At 48.5% G+C, this 24,407-nt stretch overlaps 1 protein-coding gene and 1 long non-coding RNA gene across 11 annotated transcripts in view; both read left to right on the top strand.

Annotated features, from left to right (window-relative positions):
• Window positions 1–24,407, top strand: part of DLGAP4 (DLG associated protein 4) — a 149,137-nt gene that overhangs the window by 115,720 nt on the left and 9,010 nt on the right. Inside the window, exon 1 of one of the 10 annotated variants that reach the window (XM_064674439.1) lies at window positions 21,103–24,399. The exons of the other annotated variants lie outside the window; for them this stretch is intronic. The gene's annotated coding sequence lies outside the window, so the exon portion shown is untranslated. Of the gene's footprint in view, window positions 1–21,102; window positions 24,400–24,407 lie in introns of those variants that run through there. 10 annotated transcript variants of the gene reach the window in all.
• Window positions 2,067–5,600, top strand: LOC135423808 (uncharacterized). Its single transcript, XR_010434958.1, has 2 exons — window positions 2,067–3,034; window positions 3,353–5,600. It is a non-coding gene; the product is annotated as an uncharacterized LOC135423808 (long non-coding RNA).

Here is a 24,407-nt window from a genome sequence, read left to right as displayed (position 1 = left end):
CTGCTGCACTGGTGGCAACAGTAACTTTGAAGCACTGTCTGCTTTCTTCTGGCACTATTTGTGTGCTTACCTTTGATTTACTTTTTTTCAACAGCTCTGAATATCTTTAGTGTTGGTGGAGGCAGCTCTAAAAATAACTTTAGAAAGCTGGTTATTTCTGCCTCTGCCTGGTTTCTTTCCTTTCTGTAGCTAATGGCTTTTTCTACTGCAGTAAGGCCTGGTTCATACAGTAAATCATGTTTTCTGCTCTGTTCTAGTTTCTTGCTCTGTTAACAAACATCCCCTGGTTGTGGGTGATGGTGTGTTCAGGCAGCAGGTGCATGTGACTGCAGTTCTGGGTGAATGAGCTGGTAAACCAGGAGCACTGAGGCCAGAATGAACTAAAAAGTGACCTACAGCCTTTTGACCTACAGTTGAGCTCCAGCTTGTGAAAGCTGGAACCAGTCGGGTGCTGCCTGGCAGAAGCTGTGTGCGGGAAGGTATGTCTGCTGTTTGAACCAGCTGTGTTCACGAGTGACAGAGGCTTGAGGAAGTCCCATTGTCCCATTTCTCAGATGTGTGCCAGAGGATGCCTTGTTTTTAATGGCAGGGTGAATCCCAGCAGGAACCCCAGTCACTGTTAATGCCTTACCTCAAGTTCTGCCTCTGTGTGTGAAATAACTGCACTTGACTGAGATATAGGGACTGGAAGTGTTCTGTACAAAGACTCACTTGACTGAATTATGACTGAGAACTGCTTCCGCTGCAGTTGTGAAGATACCAGTTAAATCTTTTATCCTAATTCTTATGGTGTGATGCTTTTCAGTATTTTTTTTAAGGTGACTCAGTTTTAGCCAGCTGTGCCTCATATCACAAAGCAGCTGTTAACCAGATTGCTGCCCAGCCTCCACATGCCATGAGTGTGCCAGTACTAGGGACCTATGTGCTCTCTCTCCCCTGCCAGCAGTGAAGGCCTCACTTTGCCATGGAATTGCAGAACAGCACAGTAGGTGTGCTCACAGGAGCTGTGGGAAGCAGCATTACCCATGAAGGTTTCATCTCCAGCCAAAGCACATGCTGTGTCGCTGTGCTTGAGCTTCTGTGTTGGTGCAGGTCTCCTCACTCCAGGTGCCCTGACTTTGTGCTGTGCCTTACACCTTCAAGCTTGTTTTCTAGGAAAGTTTACACTCAGCTTGTTCCTGGCCTGCTGCAGCTTTTAGGCTTGCCTGGGAAAAGAAAAATGGGGTAAATGTACAGAATGTAGCTGGTCTTTATTGGGCTGAATCTAGTAGAGGTGCCTAAGGCTAAGAGCCTGACTGTGGTACACTCCTAACAGTGTGGGCTCTCCCTGGGGAATTTTTATGAGCTGTGTGTTGTTCCTGGCCACTCTGGAGCAATAGAGCAGCTGCCTTATCTCTGGGACTGCCGTAAGTGCACCGTAGGATGGAGATCAGTCAGAGTCACATTTGGCTTAATGTGCCCCCAACTGCACTGTCACAACTTAACTGACAATAGCTGAGATTGCTCCTGTGTGTCTCTTGATTTGGAGATTGAAAACAAAACAATGTACATACTTAGAGGGTCCAGATCTTGTTCATATCATCTGTTCCAAACCCTGAGTATGCTTCATCCTTGAAGGTAGAGACTTAGCTGGCATGAGTCACTGTGGGTTGGTGGCCTGGTGTTGGTTTCTTTTGTGTGCCCTCCACAGAGATATGTCTGCTAAATGTAGAAGGCTGAAAGCACTTCAGCTAGGGGGCTTTCCTTGAGCGTGATGTGCTGAGCAGCCTCCTAAGAGTGTAGGCAGGCTCCAGTGGAGAGGAGAACTTGATGTGAGGGGAGATGAAAAATGACCTCACAGATCCAGGCTGTGCTTAGCGTTCTGTAGAGCTGGAAATGCAGCTAATGATATCATGGGGTTTCCAGTCTGGAAGGACTTTTGTACTTAGCCGTGGTTTGGGTGTCTTGGGTTCACCTGGCAAGTTAAAAGCAAGGTTTTTATTGTTGGAACAATGTCCTTTCTATAACAGCTGCTCTTATTTCTGTTAATTACTATGGTTCCAACTACAAAGGAGGTTTCTTGTTCTAATTGGCCTCCTCCTGTTTCAATTCAGTTGTGTTGCTGTGCTGCCATGGAGACAGTCGTGATGTCACAAGCTGTGGCATCACTCAGAAGTGGCTGGAAGGCAGTTGTTCATACTCCCCCTCACCTGACCCACCCCAGTAATCAATAGCTGGGAGCAGAAAACAGAGCAGTTCAATAGGTTTCAGTGAAGACTGAAAGCTTTTAAATGAACCTGAATTACAGCTGTGATTTTAAGGCTCCTACTCCACTACTGATGTGAGAAATGATGTAGTATACCCATTTACTACTGCAGTGGGCAGACAGATGCTGTTTAGGAAAGGAGCTAAAAGCTCACCTACAAACTGTGCATAGTTTGTAAGTTTTGCTGTATTTTAGCATGTTTTCCATTTTCAGTGTGTGTAGAAAACTGCCTCATCTATGGGAAGGGGAAGATGAAGTTTCCCTTAATACACCGAAACAGCTAATTCCCAAGTATTTGGATTTCCATTAAAGGCTATGAATAGATTGCTTCCTGGAAGGAAACTAGTTCTGTCCTTAGTCATGGGCTTGTCTAAACAGTTAGCCCCATCAAATTCCTTCAATACATGAGCAAGTTGCTGTGGTTTATTCTTTCAGGATAAGACTTCGTGGAGTTCCTTATCTCCTGAATTTGTGCCCTAGAAGGTTAACTGGGGAGAATTCTGTGGATGAGTCTGTGATCAGATGGCCTCGGTTGCTCTGTTCTTAGGCCAGTGATGACTTTTGGCAGTGCCATCAGTGCCATCAGATAACCTGACCACTATACCATGTCCACTGCTGGACTCTGAATAACACAGGATGTCCTGTGAGTCTGTCAGCAGGTGCTGTGTAGACTGCTCATGTACCTGTCTTTCAAAAATGTGAAGAACCTAACTGAATTAATGGCCCTGTGTTGGGGAGCCTGGAAGCTCTTCTCCTTTCCCTGTTGCTTCTGGCAGGTATCTTGTGCAGGTGAGAAGTAGGGTTATCCAGCTCTGGAATGGGCTGAATGGGAGGAGCTCTGAGTGGCACATCACTGGGTGTTGCTTTTTCCATGGTTGCTGCTACAAAGCCAAAGGAAAATGAGGTCAGTGTTGTGCTGCTTCAGGGAGCAGATTAGGAGAGGCAGAGACCCTGTCCTCTACCACAGCTGTGCAAGTGCCAGTGCACCAGCTTTCCTGCCTCCTGGTCTGCAGCCTCTCACTTGCTTGCATTGACCACCTTAGATTGCAGTGCAGGTGTTTTAACCTTGTGATGTTCTTTTCCCCTTTGCCAAACCCCTTCCCTCAGAATCTGCAGGTTTCTTGAACCCCTTAGGTGGGCTCAGCTGGCCTCTGAAAAAGGAAAAGAAGGAAAAGCTGAGGTGCTAACCAAGGTAGAGTGAGTGTTTGAGGATCAGAACAGAAACATAAAACCTAATATTATATAAATTAATGTGGTGGTCTGCTGAGTTCTCTGAAATTCAGACCTGTCACTCAAGCAAGTTTTAAAAGCCATTTTTGTAGAAGGTGGTCACCTATCCACCTACAGTGCTGAGGAGTGTCCAGACTTAAAGGGAAGAGTGAGTGGGCACTGACAATTTTTGTAGAATAATTCTGCAAAATATATTTAAAGGGAAGTGGCATTCCTGTCTGAAAGATAAATTGAAAATTGCTACAAGTCTGTCTGGACATTTTTCCAGCACTGAAGTTTTGGGCATTCTTGCAGCAGGAGCTAGTTCAGGGTTGTGACACTGAGTGCTTGTTCAGATGGTAAGTCAGCAAATTGCCTGGTACAAGCCACGACCTGGAGAGAAAATCACGTTGTTGTTGTTGTTGTTGTTGTGTGTGATCTCTGATAAAGGCTGTGAAACCAGAGCAGCCGGATCCTGTTGCAGCCATGGCTGTGTGTACCTGTGTACAGGTAACAGCTCCTGCAAGCTTCACCCAGAGATGGAGGTTAACAAATACAGATTTGTGCTCAAAGCACATATATAGAGAAGAGATGCTGCAGAGCTGGCAAGTGCTCTTAAGCAGATGACTAAAGGTGAGGTTACTTAATGTCTGGAAGCCTTAGGTTCTCGCCTGGCTAAGCTGCCATGCTTCAGAATTACAGAGTAGGACGTTTTTGTTGTTGTTGCTGTCTCTCTTCATCTCTTGGTAACTGCTGGTCAGAGAGTGACAAAAGACAAGAGTCATTCCTGCTGCTGTGAAGAGAAATGCATTTGCTTGGTCTTGTTCATGCTTTTCTAACCCCTCAGCAGAAGGAAAATACCTGAGTGAGCCAAGGTCTGCCTGCGCTCTTTACGCTCACTCTGAGCGCACTGTGTGCTGATGTGGTGCCACATGTGGGGCAAGCACAGAGTGGACAAGGGTGGCACTTGGCTGCTTTCAGTCTTAAAGATCTCCTTGTCTAGCCAATGACACACTTCAGGACTGTGAATCACTTCTGTGTCAATATTTGCATATTTTAGGCAGACTTGGTGTGCAGTGGGTTGTGCAACACTGTGAGAAACTTTAAAGCTCGGAGGGAAGCACAGCTGGTGGTGCTGTCAGGCATCGCTTGGTCTGTGCTCCTGAAAGCTGAGCTGACAATTTAACTGTGTTAAGGCTGGCTGGTGCTTAATCCTGTTTGCAGGATTGCAAGAAACTCAGGACTAGCTGGTAAACTTGAAAGCCTGTACACCTGGCCCTAGAGGCTGTGGGAGGTGTCCCTGCCCATGGCAGGGGTTGGAACTGGATGGTCTTTAAGGTCCCTTCCAAACTAAATCGTTGTGTAACTTCCAGCACTGTGTCCCTGGAAGCCGTAACTTAAGCCCATGACCAGGTTTTCCAAGTCCTTTGAGGTTTTCATGGAGAGTGAATGTTTTCAGGAGGAAGCTGGTCTGTGCTGGTTTAGGAGATCCCTGTGTGTGCTGTGCTGTGACATGGGCACACCTATGGTCATATATTCTGCATGTTGTCTCCGTGCAGTTGGCTTCAGGTTACCAACTGTCTGTCTTATTTGAAAGGTCAATGGCTGCTCTTCAGTTGGCTTCTTGTACTGAAGTTCTTCAAGCCTGTCCATCTGTGCCACAGCTGATTCCTGCCAAACCTGGCCCTGCCCTTGGAATGTGGTGCTTATGGCTGCCTTGATTTGGAGTTTGCCTTATGTAATGCGTCGAGGTCCAGTGAACAGGCTTGGAAGGTTGCCAGGGAAGTCTCTCTTGCTCGGAAGCACTGACTGCAGCTCTGAACTCCATGTGCAAATCCTTTGGTTGCTGCTTTCCTGCATTTCTTATGTACTGAACATCAGAGTTGGGGTTTCCATGTAGCTACAGTCAGAAGTCTGGGAAGGAAGTAGTCCAGCAGTGTCTGTTGAAGGGGGAACTCTGCATGTTCTGCAGTAGAACTTGCGCATATGGGAACTCTAGTCTCTCTGCACAGTTTCTGCATGTTCAGTATCTAAAAATTAAAGTTCCTTTTTCCTCTTACAGGTGAGATTTATGAACAAATTTCTTAGCTGTCTGTATGGTGAAGTCGCATTGATAAAACATGCAAATAAATTTATGTAATCGGGAGTTTCTGATTAGGAGGTCTGATTTTTTCTAGTATTGATTAAGCAGAGTGCTTATTAAGCACATCTGAGTTGCTGCCTGGTATCCTGCTAGGTACCAGGGCATGAAAATCTATGCAGTGTTCTCAAACATACTGGAAATTACTCTGTTGAAGTGGTGTCATTCCAGCTTTGTCCCTGCTCCTCAGAGGGCAGTTGCCTTGCTGTGTGTGCTGAGGCTGTGGTTGTGTGCCTGGCCTTGAGAGGCAGCAGTGCTCGTCATTCACCTCGGGGGACTGCACAGAGTCCCCTGCAGTGCTTACTGGCAGGAAGGGGGACAGCTGGGTCATCTTAATGTGGGGAAACTTACACTTAATGGCTTTTGGGGGATTTTCGAAGTGTGGTCTGCCTCCACAGTTTCTGGTTGTGCCTTCTGGTTTGCTCAGTTTTCCATCTTGTTCCCTGGCACCTTCAGGGAAACAACAGGTCAACAGCCCTCTCTGTCCAAGGGCTGCACAAACACAATGCCATAGGGGCACGGCAGGATGGAGTCTGACTTACACCTACCACAGTCAGACTGAGAGCTTTCCAACTTCAGAAGCGATTATTAATCCATTGCAGTGCTCTTTGCACTTTACTGCTCTCACACAGACACCTGAACTATGGACTGTTCTGATCCTAATGCACAGAGGATTTATATTATATATGGAAAATCTAAAGCAAGTGTCAAATAGTTTCAGTGTTTTGAAACTCCTGACATCTGATGTGCAGGAAACAAAGCCTAAGGCGCATTCATTTGTTCCAGCAGGGGCTGCTGAATTAAACCATAAAGCAGTTCTCTCCTTAGTCAGATTCTTGTGAGCATTCTCTGATAATATCCAGGATAAGGAAGTGCAGGATCATTTGCTCAGGGGAGACCATCTCTAGCTTTGAGAAGTGCTGTTTCTGCTTTTCCCTGCTGAGTGTGGTAATAAGGAGGGCTACTGCTGCATTCTACCTGGATAGGCAACGGACAGGCATCCTAGAATGTAATGGATGGAAGAAAAGGTAGTCTGGTAAGGCAAGGCTTCAACTGATCATGTGAATTCATACTCTGTTAAAACTTCCTTTAAATCATGTTCATACTTTAAGATCACTGAAGAAGTGAGCAAAGAGAAAGTTCAGACTGGAGTCCTTTGGACAATAAATCGCAGGGGTGGTTTTAGTTTGGATGTGAGTACTCAGCTGCCCAATGCATTCTTGACTTCTCACTGAAATAGTATGTGTGTGCACATCTGTGCCTGCAGAACTGGGCTTCAGTGGTGCATCTGTGCAGAGCTCACTACTTGTCCAAAACTCCCAAAAGAGTTGTATCAAGGCATTTGCTTCTGCACTGCCATAGCATTGAACTCTGTCCTTGAATTCTGAACAGGGAGCACTTCTGAAACTCTCTCTCAAACTGAAAAATCCTGAGGGGAGACACTGCTGTGCCAGGCATGTGTCCCGCCAGAAGCAGCTTTGGGGGGTGCTCTGTGTTTCAGATCTGTGGCTGTGACACTGGTGGTAGTGGAGCAAGTGACTGTGTGACTCATGAGATATTCTGTATTGGGCCACCCATCTAATTGTGGGCTTCTCTTTCAGTCTTCCCTTTGATCTCACTGGTATTGATTGTGATCCTCTGTCCCTGGATCTCATCACACGGTGTTAACTTGTGTGGAAGGCCTCCCTTTAGTGTTGCTGCTTGTTTTCATGTTGTGCCCTGTGGTGCCCGAGTGAGCCGTATGCAGCTTTTCAAAGTGTTCCCAGTAATGACTGCCTGGTATGAAGCTGCCAGGGCAGACAGATCATACTGCAGTCAGTAGGCTGTCCTAACATAAATCCTGTCCAAGTAGTGGCCTGCTGTGTCTGGAAGGTGACTCACTGCTGTTGCTACACCCTTTCCCCATGGAGAAGGCATTCCTGCTGCAGGGAGTAGGAGGCCCAGCTTTCATGAGGCTCTATAGCAGCTGAGTCAGATCTCTTGTCAATTCATGTAATTAACAATTAGCTGAGGAAGTACCTCCTGTAAATGTCTTCGTGGTTGTGTCTGTTGGTGGCTGGAGTGGGAGGGGGCAGTCCTGTGGTACCCAAGGGAGATGGCACCTCACAGATTCTCCCAGGTGTATTGCAGCACAAGCTGCTGACATTGCACTCCGTGGAAATTTCCTGATGGAGATGATGCAAGATGCTCTGAGTGAAGTAACCCTGCAAATGCTCTGCTGCTCCAAGCCTACTCATATTAGTATTCCCACAATTAGATAACTGGCCACACATCTGTTTACAAAGCAATATCCAAAATAACGTGTTACTGTTTTGTTTCTTCTGCTGTGCTGTGTGTCATGGTTACAGCTAAAGAAATAGAACTGAATCTGTTGCTGAAAGGAGGTTGAATGTTTTTTCCTATGGCTGCTCTGATACAAAGTTGTTTTCACCATCTCAAGCCTTTGGCTTGTAGGTATGAAGTTTGTCTGCTGTCATCTCCTAGGCATCCTGTGTCTGCTAGGTGTCTGGGACAGGAATAGAAACATCCCTGAGGATTGGATTTGTTCTTGGTGTGATGATGGTGCTGGACATACCAGTCCCTGTATGTGGAGCATGGGCACTCTGAGAGAAGGGCTGTCCTAGCCTCCCTGGAAGGCCACAAAAAGCTAATCCCAGTGCAGCTGGCACCTCCAGCACGTGCTGTGATGCCGCTGGAGCAGGTGGAGCCCCATCCCTGCAGGCAGCGTGAGGGCTCTGGGGAGGTGGCTGCGGGGCAGGGAGACCTTACGTGTTTCTGGGGGTGAACCAGGCACTTACTTGGTATTGTCCTACCCCTTTGCTTGCCACAGGACTGTTAATTTATCTTCAAAAGCATTCGTGGTTGGTTTGGGCTTTGGAAAGGCTGTTGGGGGATAAAGGAGATTTTTCTCTTGCTGTCATACAGTGACAGAGCTGAGAACAGTCTTTAGGTATATTGAGGAGGAAAATTATCTCTGCAGCATATGCTCTAGGTCTCCATTAACCTGGACTGCGTGGGAGTTTCAGCACTCCCTGTTTACATCACCATGACAACCCTTCTCCCTGCTGTGTCAGTGTCTTCCTGACAGCACATTCACAGTGTTCCTCCTGCCTGGCTGCCAGAGCTGTACAGAGGAGACCCGGTAGGGACATCCTGTTCCACTGACCTTCATCTTCAATCAGCATCCAATGTGTCTGTCTTAAGTCTTCTGATGTGTCCCAGATCCAAGAAACTTGACTGGGCAGTGATTCCTCTGAAACTGCGCCTCTGGTGCATAAACAACTTGAATGTTTTCTTGAAAGTGCTTTCCAGGAAAATGTAGAAGCAGGAATTGAGCAGGTTTGTTTCCCAATGCGGTATCACAGACAGCAGGAGTGACCCTGAGCACGAAAGTGCATGATCCCCTTACAAATGATACTGGGACCACTGTATGTTCTGAGAGTCTGTGCTTCATGCTAGAGTGACAAGGGCAGAGCAGTGTCCCTCCTGCCATGTCCCCCTCAGAGGCACCATGTCTTGGTGTACCTTGCCATATTCTGACTGGTGGAGGGTCTTCCTGGCAGTCAAATCTGTTGAGCAGATAATTGGAGACCTGCTCCTTGACTGACCCCTTGCTGTGCCCCACAAGTCCGGTGCTGCTCTGGGTCTATGATCACAGTTGGGTTATTTTTGGCTGGTGGTTCGTGTTTCACAAGGCCACTTCAGGTGAAAGCCCTTGCTGGACTAACCCTGAGTAGCTGACATGGTCAGTAGAGTGGTGTAGCTGTTCTCAGCAATCTCTTTGAGCTGAATGTGGCAGAAGCCAAGCTGGTGACTGCCCTGCAAAGCACTGCATCCAAAGATTGGCATTTCGCTGTTCCTAGGAATTTCATCCTACAGCTGGTCTGAGGGTTGGACAACTGGCATGACAGGGAGTGGTCGCTTGAATGCAGTAATGCGTTCCAAGCCTAAAATTGTTCCCAGACCAAGTGTGGAGAGATGGCCAAGTTGAGGAATAACTCCAGCCTTGGGCAATCTTTGGAGTGTCTAGTTTGGCTGGGATTTTTGGAGAAATGTAGAGGTGAGATTTTTCACAGAGAGCTGATGGCAGCGTGCTCACCTTGGTGTATCGTGGGAGCAAGGTCAGGTTCTGACTGCCAGGAGTTGTTTAAAAACTCCAAGCTGGTTTTCTCCAAAACCATTTTGTCCTTGCTTGGGTAAGGAGGTCTCTGCAAGGAGCAGTTTGGTTTGCTCACTCCATCCTGCCCTTGCAGGAAGAATGTGGCCTGTTTGCTTTAGAGCTGTCCTTACCTCTGGGCTGTAACAGGGCTGGGGGAAAGGGGAAAGAGATGGGTATGGACATGGTTAGCAACAGCCCAAGCACCAGCTTGCTGAACCTCTTGAGTGTGTTCTCGGCAGGCTGGTAGCACAGCTCTGGGGCAGGGTTGTGACTCTGAAGACCTGTAGCAAAAGCTCCATGAATACCTATCTGGAACTTCAGATTAAGAGTCCAGCAGATCCTGTGTTTTTGCCATGGCCCCATTGTAGTTCCTGGTTAGTCTACTTTGGAACTGACCAAAGGCTTCTGTGCCTGTTTGGAGCAGGGACTTTGCATTCCCAAAAACCCTACTGCTCTTTGTGGTGCCTGCCATGAGAGCAGGTGCCTGAGAGCCCTGTGGAATTGTTGTATGTGCTAGGAGAAGATGAGCAGGAAAAAGGGAGCATTGTGGATAGGCTTCTTTCAAGGCTGCTGTGGTGTGTCTTCCAGCAGATCTGGAGGCCCTTCTGGCTCTGGGAGACCAAGTAAACACTGTTTTTCAGGAAGTTCAAAAAGCTGTGCTTCAGCAAGGAGTGGCTTCTTCCAAAAACACCTTTGGTAAACTGCCTCTTGCAGGAATACCTTCAGAACAGTCTGACTGGATCATTCTCATTGCCTTCTTCAAGCCACTCTAAATCACTCATTACCTGCTTTAGTGTCATGAGGCAAATGAGGAAAAGCAAAAATACAAGTGCTGAAAGGTCTACTTCATCTGGTTGGTACTTAGTGTTTACAGGTGAAGTCTTGGGAAGAAGATTTTTGGAATATCCTGCAGAACACCCTGAGACTTCTCAGTTTGGTGTGGATGTTGTTTACTTTGTAGTTGGAGCTATACAATGGGTAAGTTGAAAGGAGTGGAGGGAGAGAAGATCACTCATTTGGAAACAGGAATAAATATAAGCAAGATGGGAAATTAAGCCAAGAATTCTTTTGGCATGTAGCTTCCAAGGCAGGAAAGTGGTCTGTTCTATGGTGAGCAGGTTCCTGAAAGCAGCAGGGGATGCTCCAGTGACATTTAATGCTTTTGCTGGAGGTTGGGGTTTACTGTTAACCCTCCTTGGAAGGCCAGGGAGTCATTGTCACATACTGAATTGTAGGACAGAAGGGAGTAGGACCTGAGTGCCGTGGCACACAATGGCGTACGAACAGCATGACTAAGCCAGTGCTTTAGTTTTGTTGCCTAAAACTAAATCTGTTCAGTGGATGTGGCTCTGCACTCACCCCTCCATTGTGTCCCTTTTCTAGTTATAGTCTCAGATCCTCAGAATATCTTCATGGCAGGTTCTGCAGGCTGGAGGGACCAGGTGAGCATGGGCGAACAGATTCTGTACCCATGAATGCAGACCTTGCTACCCATATTTGTGGCTGCAAAGTAGTGATCTGGGATCTGAACATGAGAGCTTATGGGGACTCTTCAGGCCTGTGAACTAAGAACGTGGTGGTTTGGAGCTTCCAAGAAAAGCAAACCAAGCTGTGAAGATGAAGACTTGGTGGTGGCTGAAATCTATGTAGGTCACAGATATTGGAGCCTCAGATGTGCTTAGAGAAGGCTCTGGGTCCACACCTGGGATTTGTTGAGCTCTTTCACTTCAGAACTGGAGCCTGCACAGTGGCTCCTTTGTCAAATGGCCTGCTCAATTCCCGAAATGAAGTGTTCCAGAAAGTGCTGGGTTTAGTCCGGATCCCCCCTCCTTTGGGGTATCCATTGTTCTGGGAGTACTTGTGATATTTGAAATTCTTAAGGAGTCAAAGCTGGGGACTCTTGGCCTCTGGGAGAATAGTGTGAGCAGTGACACTGGGGACACATGGCACTGTTCCTCTGTACCTCTGCTTGGCTGGGGAGCAAAGTCAGCTGGGCTCTGTGGTATCTGGGGCTTAGTTTGTGTGAGAGCATTCAGAAATCCAATCAATGATCACAGCTGTGCTTTCCAAAGCTCCCCAGCACCCTACTCAAAAGGATTAGAAGGTTGGAATATTTGCTTAATTGCCTGCTCTGACTCTGAGTACTTCCCTTCCTTGCCAGATCAGACCAGAATATGGTGCAGCAGCTGAACCACTGTCAAATTTAATGCTAATGAAGAGGGAGCCGCCTGCTACAGCCTTTCCTATATTTGTTCATGTGATATTTTTTAATCTCATAACTAATATCATGTTAAACAGTGAATTAGAATATGGAATAGCTTTCTCTAACATGCAAAATTTGTCCTGTCCCTCAGCCAACAGAAGTTTCCCAGCAATTTTAACTTTGATTCTTCAATATTAACATAATGTTGCCACATCTCAGTTTGTACATACTTAAAGGAGGAAATAGCTTCAATTGAATCTATTAAAACCTCTTGATGATTGTAGCTTTGAAGATGTAAATCTCTGCTGACTGCCTGACAGCCAATGTCCGAGTGGAAAGAGTGTTGACTAAGGGCTGGAATTTTTGGTAGGGAGATGAGTCCAGCCTGATCCCTTCCCATCTCCCTGGTGAAGAGGCTGTGTTCATTGCTGTCTCCTCAGCTGCTGACACATGTGCTTTCCCTCGCCCTATGGGTACAGGGTGGGGTTTGTTTTCAGCTTACAAAGAATTTCTAGTCATCTGGGTGTGGGGAGGGTTTTTCATAATGGTCTGGGAAAACCGCCTGTGCTGCTCCTGGTGGCATCACTGAATGCTTCCCTTGCCTAAAATAGCTGAAATATCTTCCTGTGAGCAGATTACCCGCATCAGATAAAATTTGGGATACAGTAACTGACAACTGTGATGCAAATCCTGATGCTGATCAAAGTGATGGAGAAATTTAATTCTTCTTGCCTTGAGGGTTTTTTGGCAACAATGACGGCAACCTCTGGATCTTTTAGGTAGGCTAGAGAGTTGCTTGCTGTTCTTGGGGATGGAGCAATCCCCTGGGAGCCCTCTTCGTTGTAGAGGGAGCTCGGCGATGGCTGACATCAGCGCAGGCCTGCTCCTGTTATCACAACTCTGTGTTGACAAGCTGCTGGCTGCCATCAGTGTTTTCAGCACCCTCTTGGCCAGCTCTTCTGTGAACAGTGTTTAGTGGCACACTTAAAATGATAGTAACTCATCCACCCTGCTTCCAGGACTGTCCATCGGTGGGAATGTGCCAATATTGCCTCAGCAACTGGACAGTTTTTGTAAAAGCTTCCATGGACCACAGTAGTGTCTGTGGGCTTGGTTGCCCTAAACCTTTAGGTGTGATTCTGCTGTACAGGAGAAATTTGTGTTCCTGCATCTGTTAAAAGATCCTGGACAAAGTGGTTCCTGATGGGCTGCAAGGATGGTCACTGGGCTGAAAGAGGTGTGTGGGAACTCCCACAGAGTAACTGTGTCATCTGTACCATGCTGGACTGACACATGCACCTTTCTGAGAGGGAGGACTTGGGTTATTGCTCAAGATTCAGCCACTGCCTGTACATTGAGAACTTGTGATGTGTCTCCTTTGACACGTGAGCAGGTGCTTGGGAATGACTTGATTTGGGGTTTAGCAATCGGCATATCCTGAAATAGTGCATTTGAGCTGCTGAGCTTTGACATAGACAAGAACGGGCTTAGTTTACCATAGTTTCTAAGCCATTTCTAGCCATATGGATTTTGACTGGCTGTGACTTTGAGGAGGTGTGTTGAGATTCCCTGGACTTCTGCAGTGGCAGGGAAGCAAGTTAAAAGCATCCACATATGCCATCCTCTGAGTGATGTGGCAGTGCATGAAGTGAAGTGATGGTGAAGAGAGAGGATATGTTATGAAGTGCATAATTAGCTGGTGGGACTTACTTCTGCAGGATATTCTGGAAACTGCTAGCTTGAAGGAAAACTAGTAAGACCTGCCTAATTACACTAGCTTTCTTAAACACTTTAATTAATGCTAATACTCTCAGTGCACTTAGAAGTGGCTGTAGTAGTGGGTACACGGAGGATTCGCAGTCATTCTGTAGGCTGGTGTCTCCTCCAAAGGCCTCCCCTGCTCTGTGCAGTTTGCTGCTTTGCAGAGCAGCAGGATAACATCCTTTGGTGGGGAAAGGAGAGGGGGAGAAGCCTGCAATCTTGGGGCACTGGTTAATTCACATCTGGTTCACATTTATGCCCTGATTTCATGTCTGTGCTGCCATAACCCTGAGCAAACCTTGCAGAAAGGGCGACATTAACAGGGAGAGGAGCACACTGCTGTGTGACAGGAATTCTGTGGCACTCAGTTCAGCCCAGTGCTCACTTCCCCTGTTATCCATGGTCTGGGATGTCCTGTGTGGTTCTTGCTCTGCACAAGGCCTCTCTCATACAGAGAGAGCCCAAACTAGCCCAGACAAAAAGCTTCAGTGTGCAGTTGGCAGCCACAGAATCTGCAGTCCCATAGCGAGTGAATCGGTGTTTCAGGACTGCCATAGTATGTGTCTAAAAGCAAGGAGGAATAGGGCCTGCAATAAGTGCTATTCCTGAAAAATATTCTCTGGAATGCCAGTCTCTAGATAACTTCAATTGCCTTTTCTCTCTCCTGTTCTGTTAACTGGGTCACTCTTGTTTCCAGTCTCCTGGCTGATGGTGTTGGAGCTGCCCTGAGCACTGTGTGGTCATGCTGCTGCAGTGACAACCTGTTCATGGTTGAGTCCAGTGGACAGTTCCTTGTGCTAGTCCTAAGCTTTATTTGCCGCACCTGGGTGAGATGCTGCAGGCACGGTTCTCTGGAATAGGAGGATGCTTTGATGCATTAGCAGAAAGAGTTGTTGCTCTTGTTGTGGCAGCACCTTTCAGTGCAGGCTGATACATGGTCACTAAGCTGTGGCCCTTATAGTGCTTGAAAGGGTCCTCGTGTCTCCTGGAGCCCTGCGAGTGGTGGGATGCTGAGCTGCTGACCCTAGGTGGGCTCTGTGAGGTGGTGTGTGCTCCTGTCTGTCGAGTCTCACTTTCTCTTATCTGGCACTGGCTGCAGTGACCTGTTCCAGTGGCAGGGTCTGATGGAAGTGTCTGCTGTCTCTAGAAATCCTCTGTGGCATGGATGGTTCAGAGCTTAGCCAGGGTCAGAGCCAGCATGGAGCTGTGAGTGGGTCCTGAGGTGAGGAGAGGGCTCAGTGGGGTGTCTGTGTAGCAAAGAGGCTGCCGGCTGATGCAGTGAGTCTTGCTGGGTCTCATAGTTTGGGGGCCCCTTGGCACTGTGGTACCGCCAGTTTTGCACCCCCTGCACAAAGGCCAGTGGGCAGAAATGATGTGTCTGAGAGCAGCTTTAAAGTCCAGCTGGGCTGCTGTTGCCAAGAGCTTTCTACACTTGTGAAACCTGCCATGGGTTTGAGTTCCACTGGCATTTCTCTGATAGCCTCTGCTTCCTATTCTGTGCCATAGGGTCTGCATGCCCAGGGATCTGCCTGGGGAAGGGCCAGGTGTGGTCATGGAGCAGCTCAAGCTTCTGGCCTGCCTGGGTGAGCTCTTGGCTGGTTTGGCAACTCTGCAGGCCTGGCTTTGCTGGTGGGGCCAGGCAAGATCTGGCAGCAGGAGGACTCCGTGGTGACTCCATTGTGCCCACGCTGGCAGGACAGTCTGTATGCTGCTGGGGACTCTTCTGCTGTCATGACTGAATTCCTGGAGCAGGGCCCTGGGCTTGGTGGAGACTACAGAAGCATGGCTGATAGTCGGAGATCCCAGGGCTCTGTGGGCTTGGGCTCCATTTAGCTGTGCTGCTTCACCTCTCTTGGTGTGTTAAGCTCCCAAAGCATCACCCCTTTTTAGGGAGGGTGCTGGGGGGGAGGGGGGAGAGGTAAGCACAGCCTGAGTCCCAGCACAGAGCAAAGGAACTCCGATCTGGTGGACCAACCCTTCACCCCTCTGGAAAAAGGTGTGTGCCAGCACTAAATGGGCAGTGAGCTGGCAGGTGAGAGGCAAAGGGCCCTGTCCCTGGGGTCCAGGCACCCCCAACCCATCAGAGATGCAATTCCACTTCCCTTGGGACCATGCTCCCTTGGGACCATGGTGTTTGTCTTCCCAGTGACTTCTTGAGGCAGAATGGTTGATTTGGGGAATCTTGGTTCTTGTTAATGAATTAAGCCCTTGGGCAGGGAGCGGCAGGGAATGCTCCTTTAGGCCACTGCTCTGCGCTAGCTGGTTTGGAGACCTGCCTGAGTCCCTCAGGGCAGATGGACTCTTGCTGGATTCGTGGCTGGAGCAGGCTGGAGTTTCTTACCACTGTTGCAACTTGCTTTAAAACCCCTGCTGACAATCACTTTGGGGAGGGTGGGGAGAAATCAGTTTTAGAAGCTGCTGCTTCTAAAACACAGCAGCTCCAGTAATAGTTGCTGCAGATGGGTTTGGGAGTGTCTGTGGTTCTGCTTCATGCCTCTTTTAAATTTATGACCTTCTACAAGAGGCTCTTTTTAAAAAAACGAGCTGCCTTGTCTTCCCTGTGTAACAGTTCTCAGTGTATCAGTGCTTATTATCTTTTCCCTGTGCAGGAATTCCAAACTGGAGCATCTCAGTGATGCTCAAACTTCTGGTACATGGAAAAATCCTAGGTCTCTCATGTAAAGATATCACAGTTTTCAGCTTTTCCTTCCCTAGGTAGTGTTCCTGCTCCCCCCTCCAAAGTACAGGGACTGGGTCTCTAATCAGAACTGGCTGCTGAGGTTTGTGCAACCCGAAGTGACAGGATACTGCCACCTGAGCCCCCTGCCTGCTCTGGGCACTCCCTGGGAGTCTCACTGCATAGGGACACTGCAGCTCTCCCTGAGGGCATCTCTGTCATGGGTGACCATAGAACACAAGTGGTTGTACAAAGTATGTTGTGATGGATTTCTGGATGAGAGCTCTACTGTTAGTCTACAAATGCACGGCTGATGTTCAGAGAGAGCCTTTAGCTTCTTTATTTGCATTTGACTGCAGCATCTGAGAGATGCTCCCTTGAGTCTGAGGTCCTTTTCCTGCAGATTTGTCCTGTTCTTTCGTTTCAGGGATATGCATGAGCTTGCTTACTTGGCAGTGGTTGGGCAAGTGCAGGGCCGGCCCTCGTTTCCTAATAGCAGATGGATACATGGGTCCTGCCAGCAGGGGGGATGTGCAGGAGTGCTGTGACCAGGGTTGGGTGCTGGACCTGAACAGGAGCACGAGGTGATGGATCTACCAGCTTTGTGCTTGCTGGAGCAGCACTTGCAAGCGGTTTCCCAGCTGGAAAGCGAAGACCTATTTGCACAGGTCTGTTTAATCCTGTGTTCCTGCAAACATGGAAGGGCTTCCTGTGACAGCTTCTCTTGCTGCACTGGGGAGCTTTAAGGTGTTTGCTTAAAGCTAAAAAATTATTTCTTTCTGCAACAAAATGCCAGATTGCTGAAATGCAGCCTGCAATCCTGGTACAGGTTGTGCCAGTGGGGAGCTGAGTGTGGGTCAGGTATGTGTTGGATTGTGGCTGCTCCCAGAAGAGCTTGAGTGGGAGGAATGGTTCTCCCCTCTGTATCTCCCCTCTGTACTTGTCTCACAAGTGAGTTGAGGCTGTTCAAGGGGAAATAGCAACAGCCATTCCAGAGCTGGTTGGGTCAGGAAAAGGGAGAGAGGTACAACCCTGAGTGATGTTGCTCGTCTTCCATAGCTGGTGGTAGGAACAGCTGCAGTAGTAGGAGTGACACTCCTGCCTTGGGGTGCCAGGATGTGACACCAGCCTGCTGCCCCTCAGCTCTCCTTGGTCCCTACTGCAGACGTGCCTGCTCTCGGTGTGGCCTCTTTGCTGTGCCTGCTGATGCCACTGTGATGCTCTTGCTTCTGCCTGGAATCCAGGGGCTGATGTGACAGGTCCCATTGCCTGTGGGGAGGGATGGGGGCAGAGAGCCCAAGGCCTGGTTATCTGTCCTGGGAACAAGATAATTGTAAGATGGGAGAAGCGACAAGCCCACAGTGGTCCCCTTGTCCCAGTTGTCACTCCAGCCATGCCCAAACACTGCTGCTCTGCCTGCTGAGCTGTGCCGGGGCTGAAAGCTGAGGATGGGTAGGTCAATAACAAGGGGAATGTTGAATATCTCCATTGACCCCCTTCAAACTACTCAAGGTGATTTGGATGCACAGGGCTGTAGTGCACATGGATGAGGGCTATTCCCTGGTGCTGCTGCTGGGAGGAGCTCCTGGAGAATGCCCTGTCCCCAGACTTAAAGCAGAGCCTGGCTTGTGAATCAGCTTCATGATAAATAAACAGCAGGTACAGTAAGCAAAGCCAAAGGCTGTGGGAGCTGGTGAAGCGTTAGTGTTTCTTTGGGTTATCTGAAAGTTCAAGGGCTCTGCCTGGCTGGTCACTCTGCAGGGCTCTGTGGACACCATCAGCCCCTGTGGAGGCAGCATGTGATTTGGATAGTGATGTGGGGGAGCTGCTCTCTCCAGGATGCTGCTGCTGCTGAGGGTCAGACTGCAGCATGGATAGAGGGCTGGCAGGAGAGCCCATGGCCCTTCCCTGGCTCCCCCAGCCTAGTCAGTCAGCAGCATTTCCCCATCAGGTGCCTGTTACCTGTGTAGTATCAAGGTGAGATTTTTCTTTTTTCAAAGATCAGTGCTACTAAGATTCATGAAGGGAAACACTGAGGCAGAAGGTGTTTATAGCATTTCCAAAAACTGTCTTTCTGAACAAATGCAGCCGCTTGTCTTTGCTTTCCAGGAGTAGTTTTGTTTAACCACAGTAAGACTTCTTTTAAAATTTCTCTGGCACTCTAAAGACAGTCATTCTGTCAGAGCAAGAGATGACATCTTCATGGGGATTTCCCATTGTGTTCAGATGGAGTTATATGGGAGACTGATTTTTTACGTGGACAGATAGTGATAAGACAAAGAGGAATGGTTTTAAACTGAAAGAGGAGAGATTTAAATTAGATATTAGGGAAGAAATTCTCCCTTGTCAGAGTGGCGTGGCCCTGGCACAGGTTGCCCAGAGAAGCTGTGGCTGCCCCATCCCTGGAAGTGTCCAAGGCCAGGTTGGATGGGGCTTGGAGGAACCTGGTCTAATGGAAGGTGTCCCTGCCCGTGGCAGACAGTGGAATGGGATGAGCTTTAAGGCTCTTCCAACCTAAGCCTTTATGATTTCTGACTTCTGTAATTTTCCTGTTCACTAACAAAATTTGGCTAGGTTTCTCATCTGTGCCTCCACCTGGTATCTTAAAGGTATCTTGACATTCAATCTGCAGAATATTCAAAATAGCTTCTCTACAGACCAAATACAGGTTTGAGGAGACCTGTATTCTTTGGCCATGGCTGTAATGGCTAGAAATGTTGTTTTATGAAAAAAATCAGGTCTGAAGGGATTGTTGTGAACCATAAAATCAATCAGTGTCTGTATTGTCTTCAGTAGTAATTGTAACTGGGGATCATTTTCACTTCAACTCTCTACAAGTAAAGCATTCTGCAGTTCATTAAAGCTCCAACCTTGAAGTGTTCCTTGAGCTGATGAAAATCAGAGGTCAGGCTTCTTGGAATGCAGCTGTCGCAGTTCCCTTTGCTATTGAAAACTGCCTCCAAACACAGCTCCTTCCAGCAGGGAGATCCTGTGGCAAAGGCCAGCCCAAAGCCATGCAACTGGAAGACCAACCCTTGGGAGACCAAGGGTTGTTTTATTTAAAAGGCAAATGAGCTTGTCTTGTAGAAGGGATTATTTTGGGGCATTCTGCTTTGCGAGGAACAGAGGTCATTCCTTCAGCTCTTCCCAAGGAGAAGGGGGGATGCACAGAGCAGGACAGTGATAACAATTAGCCCTGCTGATGTTTGAGGGCAGTTGAACTCACTGCACAGCTGACTCTGACTGGGCGCCTTTGAGGTGATTTAACAAAAATGAGGATGGTTTGAATAGGTCCTTGAAGTTCCTGGAATGATGAGAAGTGTCACCAGGCTGTATTGAATCAGCAAAAGCAGTGGAACAACTGAGCACTTCATGCAGACACACTTGAGGGCAATTATGATATTTAAATCTGAACCCAAATAACTTGGCTGTGATCCTGGTGCTTCTAGGTACTGAGCAGGTAACAGCCTGGTGGGGTGTGAACAGGGGCCTCTTAAGACGGGCTGGATTTAGTATTCTCTTATTACTCTATGTATAGTCTTCCAAGAATCAAATGCCTGGCTCTTTGGAAGGACAGGGAGAAGATCCCAGCATGCCCAGCTGTTTTTTGAGGGTCTTGGAGGACTGTCCGGTGTAAGGCTCTGCAGACACAGCTCCTCTGCCTGGGGCTACATCAGTGGGGATTGCCCAAGCCTCCAGGGCAGGTGGAAGGTGCAAATTTGGAAACTCGCTGCTTTCTAAAAATAATGACGGAAGGCTATAAACAAACATCCTTCCCCCCCAAAATCAGTCATCCACAGCACGTTTTCAATTCCAACAACTTGCTGAAATAAACCTTAGAAGATCCTGTGAGCAGGAATAGCCTAGTGCTGCAAAGCTGGAAGCTTAAGCACAACTTCCACACTTCCTTGTTCTGCACCTTTTTGGGGCGTTTGCTGATGTTGCCAAGCAGACTGAGCTGATGGTTCTGCAGAAGTGTGTGCCTGTTCCAGTACCCATGGGGATTGTAGTTCCACATTACAGCACAAGCTGATTTTAAAATATAACAGACTGTGACTTGCAGCAACTCCAGAGCAGATCTATGCCCTGATGCGCTGTAGCCCTTTGGAAGAGTAAGTCAGCAACTGGAATGCTCCTGACTGGTATAAATGGCCTCTGAGCAAGGAGGGCATGCTACCTGCATTTCCTGTGGAAACACTGGGATGCTGTTGGCTTCCTCAATATGTTTGTCTCTTCCCACAGATGCAAGAAACACTGAACCTTAGTTAAGAGTTGTGTTGAGGGCCAAGGGCAGACTGTTCTAGGTGGGCTTGCTCTGACTTGTGCTTTTGAAATGCATTTAGGGAAGGGGTGTTTTCTGGGTTTGCTGGGCATTCAGAAGTCCTGTTTTATGGTTCTGGAGGGCTTCAGTGGGGTTAATTTGCAATTGCACTAATAAATGCATCCCTAGCTCTTCAAAGCTCCTGATCTTTTTGCATTTTTCATTTGCAATGTTTCTTAGAGCCTTAAACTTACAGCTCTCATAGTCAACCCTTTGACCACATGTACATGAGCAGGGGTGTGTTTTGTTGGTCCCGGGTGTTTCCCTTCTAGCAGAGCCTGTGCTGCCCTTCAGTCAAGTGGGATGGCACAAAGGGATTCCCATGAACAAGCCAAGGGGGATGCTGCAGTTTCCCTCTGTAAACAGAGCAGTACAAACAGTTTGTGCTGTCTGTTGGTAGGTGGGAGAAGGAATTTGGGTCTAGTTACTGACCCTGAACACTCCTGATCTCCCCCAGGATCTGCTGCCTTTCTGTGCGGCGGTGCCCTCCCCTTGTTTTGCCTCACTGCACTGTTGACTGTCAGATAGCCATCGATTTCCTTTCCCCAGTTACAGCCCTGTTGGTGTCAGCAGCAGGGAAACCTGAGATGAGCTCCTCATGAAGGTGCCAGCCAAGCCACCATAGTGCTGCCAGCAGTCTGGCCCTGAGCACAGCGGTGTCACAGAGCCCGTGGGTGGCAGGAGACCCTGCAGTTTGTGGGCTGGGCCCTGTCCCTGGCGAAGGACGGAAGTCATATGGAGTAGGGAGGTACTTAACTGAAGGGGCACATGGACATGTTTTCACCAGTTTGAGTGGCTGTGGCTTGCCCTGGCCTGGAGCTGCTGTAGCCCTGGTACAGTAACACAAGGCAGCACTGTGTCACTGTCAGGGCTGCTCAGCGTCTTGGGGTACAGAAATGCTTTTGGAAACACAGATCTCCTCCTGCCATAATCCCTCCCATTTAGGTTCCTCCTTTGAAGTGTAACTTTAGCTGTTAATACAGTAAATGTTGGGATATGTAAATACGGGCACATCCAAATACTGTCAGTAAGGCCTGGGGTGGAGCTGTGCAGTTGCTCCACAGGGAATACGGCTCCCAGGGTTGCTTGGGATTGGCTCTGGTCCCATTGGAAACAGTTGAGGCAGCTGAAATCCCCCTCTTGGATGCCCCTCAAGTGTGTTCAGGCTCCACAGACAGGCAGCTGTCTGGACAGAAACAGAAGCTGCCAGGAGGCTCCTGTCACCTGAAACATCCCTTTCCATACCTGTAATCCATTTGGATCAGGTTCATTTGATACTTCTCAGTTAACTGTGCTAAAACTATCCATGGAACAGATTGTCTAATTGTCCTGAAACATCAAAACATCTGTCAGGTGCCCTCCTGGGAGCTGCCCAGGGCATGCAGGAGGTTTGGGGGTGGAGGGTAATGTTGGGGAGCAGCAGGTACCTCTGCCTGCCCTTGCACTTCTAAATAGTCAAAGGATTCCTAACAGGGGACTGGTCTAATCTGGTACTAAATTTGTTAATATGCTAGTGGTTACTTAAGGGGTGGAAATGGTAAAATTAAGAGTATCGTTTAATGAAAATTATCTGTATTTGCATATATATGTATATATATCAGTCACTGTCCACAGGTTTTGGCGAGGTTGTATATGGGACTGGGATGTAGGAGCTTGCAATTTGAGGTGCAAAACTTTACTGAGATCAGGGAATATGGATTGAAGCATGGAAAGAACCTAAGGGAATCCTAGCCCCTGCAGCCATCAGAGCTGTACTAGGAAAACACTTAAGAACTGGTTTTAAGTTTGTACAGCCCTTCTATGGTGCTGGGTGACCTGGCAGAGTTTGAGCTGGTACCTGACAACATCTGTGTGTCAGGGCCTGGGAAAAGGTGTGCATGGACCAAGATAATGCATGGGGTTCAATTTGAGGGACAGAATCCCTTTGCTGGAGACCAAGGACTATGGATTGGGGCAAGGAACCAAGGAGAGTGGCAGCCCTGCCACCATCAGAGCTTCCCACATCATTGTACTGCAGTGACTTAGGGACACTTGGTTTGTCACTGATGTGGGAAAGGGGCTGCCCTGTAGCTGTGCCTCAGTGATGTGCTGCCTCACCGTGTCCAGGGCAGGGACACGTTTCCTTTTCACGTGTAAGGTACAGCTCAGGCCAGCCTGGCTCTCTGTGACCCAGGGTGGTCATGGAGCTGATCTGTTCCCAACCTAGAGCAGCAAAGCTTCCTGCCCAACCTGCAGGACAAAGCCTGGCTGTGGCCCACCACCAAGACAGTGAGGCAAGAGAAGGGTAACCCTGGGCTGACTGGTCAGGGATTCCCCCAAAACCTGCATCCATGCAATCTTTCAGCTCCCTGCCGGGAGAGTGGGACCAGAGGGCTTGGCATGCCAGAGCCACACAGACCTAAAGACCCCTTGCGAGAAACCTGGCAGCAGCACCTTTTCCCACTCTGGGAATGTGGCCCTCACAGAAGGTGAAGCAGTGGTGGGGCAGTGCTGTGCAAGGAGGGTGATGGAGCCTCTCTGGTGATGCCCAGAAGCAGGGCAATGTTAGATGTGACAGAGCTCCTCCACACACCCATGAAGGCTCAGACAACAGCAGAAGCTCAGATCACACCCTGCTGGGCTTCTCCCAGGTTGATTCCAGAGGCCCATCTGCACAACCTTAGAGTAGGGACAGATGATGGCAGGTGGGTCACCAAGCCAAGAACCCCTGAGCACTGCCCAGGCCCCTCTGGGGGTTGTCCCAGCAGAGCCTCAGCCTCGGTGCCCAGGTCTGACACATGTCACTGTGAGCCATGGGGAGAAACTGTAGATCTTTCAGACCGAGGAGGCTGCTGGCAGGGGCTGGGATGTGTTATGGGGTGTAGAGGAAAAGCAGTTTGGGATTGTACAGGACTTCAGGGGAGACACCAAAGGTAGGATAAGAGCATTCGGTCATTTGGGGAAGACCAAGAGTGGGAAGTACAGGGTTAAGGGGATAAAAGGGGTCAGCTGTGTGTGGTTAGGTGGCTGGTCAGTGTGTTTGGCCATGCCCTGCCCATTGCAGCCTGTCCTGGGTGGACAGCAGCTGGAGTGGGACTGTGGCCTCAGGGGCTTGTATATCCCTGGCAGACTGAGAGCCTAAACATGCCTGCAGGATCCACCTTTTACATGTATTTTCATCAGTGGACTTCCATTCTGTCAAGCCAGTGACAGGAGGAAGATGAGGCTGTGGTTGTGGCCAGGTTCATGTGGGTGCTCCTCTGATCTGTGTGGCCAGGCATGTGTGTATCCATACCTGTGGTGGATACGTGTGCTCTGTGCCAGCATCTCCAGCCTCGCAGCTGCTTGGAACTGGAGTCATGGAGTAGCCACCCTTGGACTGTTGTGTCCAGGTGGTGTCTTCTCCTTTAGCACATAGCAGACAGGTTTGTCAGGTACTTCAGATATATTCCTACAATCAGCATCTAACATACTTATGGCTTTTTTCCATTTTTATAGGAAAAACTGTCACCCTGATCCAGACACTGAAACTTGTCAACTGATGGGACAAAGAACTGAGACACTTGGCTGTTCTAGGACACTAAAACATAGGGTTTAGACAAAGAATATTTTCCCCCTGTGGAGGCTTACACCTGCCAAACCCTGTAGCAGTCTTGGGAGGCTTTTCTATCCCTCTTCTCTATTTCCAGATTTTCACACATCATGGTATTCCT

This window comes from Pseudopipra pipra, chromosome 17 (genome assembly GCF_036250125.1).
Source record: "Pseudopipra pipra isolate bDixPip1 chromosome 17, bDixPip1.hap1, whole genome shotgun sequence".
NCBI classification, from domain to species: domain Eukaryota; kingdom Metazoa; phylum Chordata; class Aves; order Passeriformes; family Pipridae; genus Pseudopipra; species Pseudopipra pipra.
Note: the sequence above shows the minus strand (reverse complement) of the source record. Positions and strands in the feature narration are given on the sequence as shown.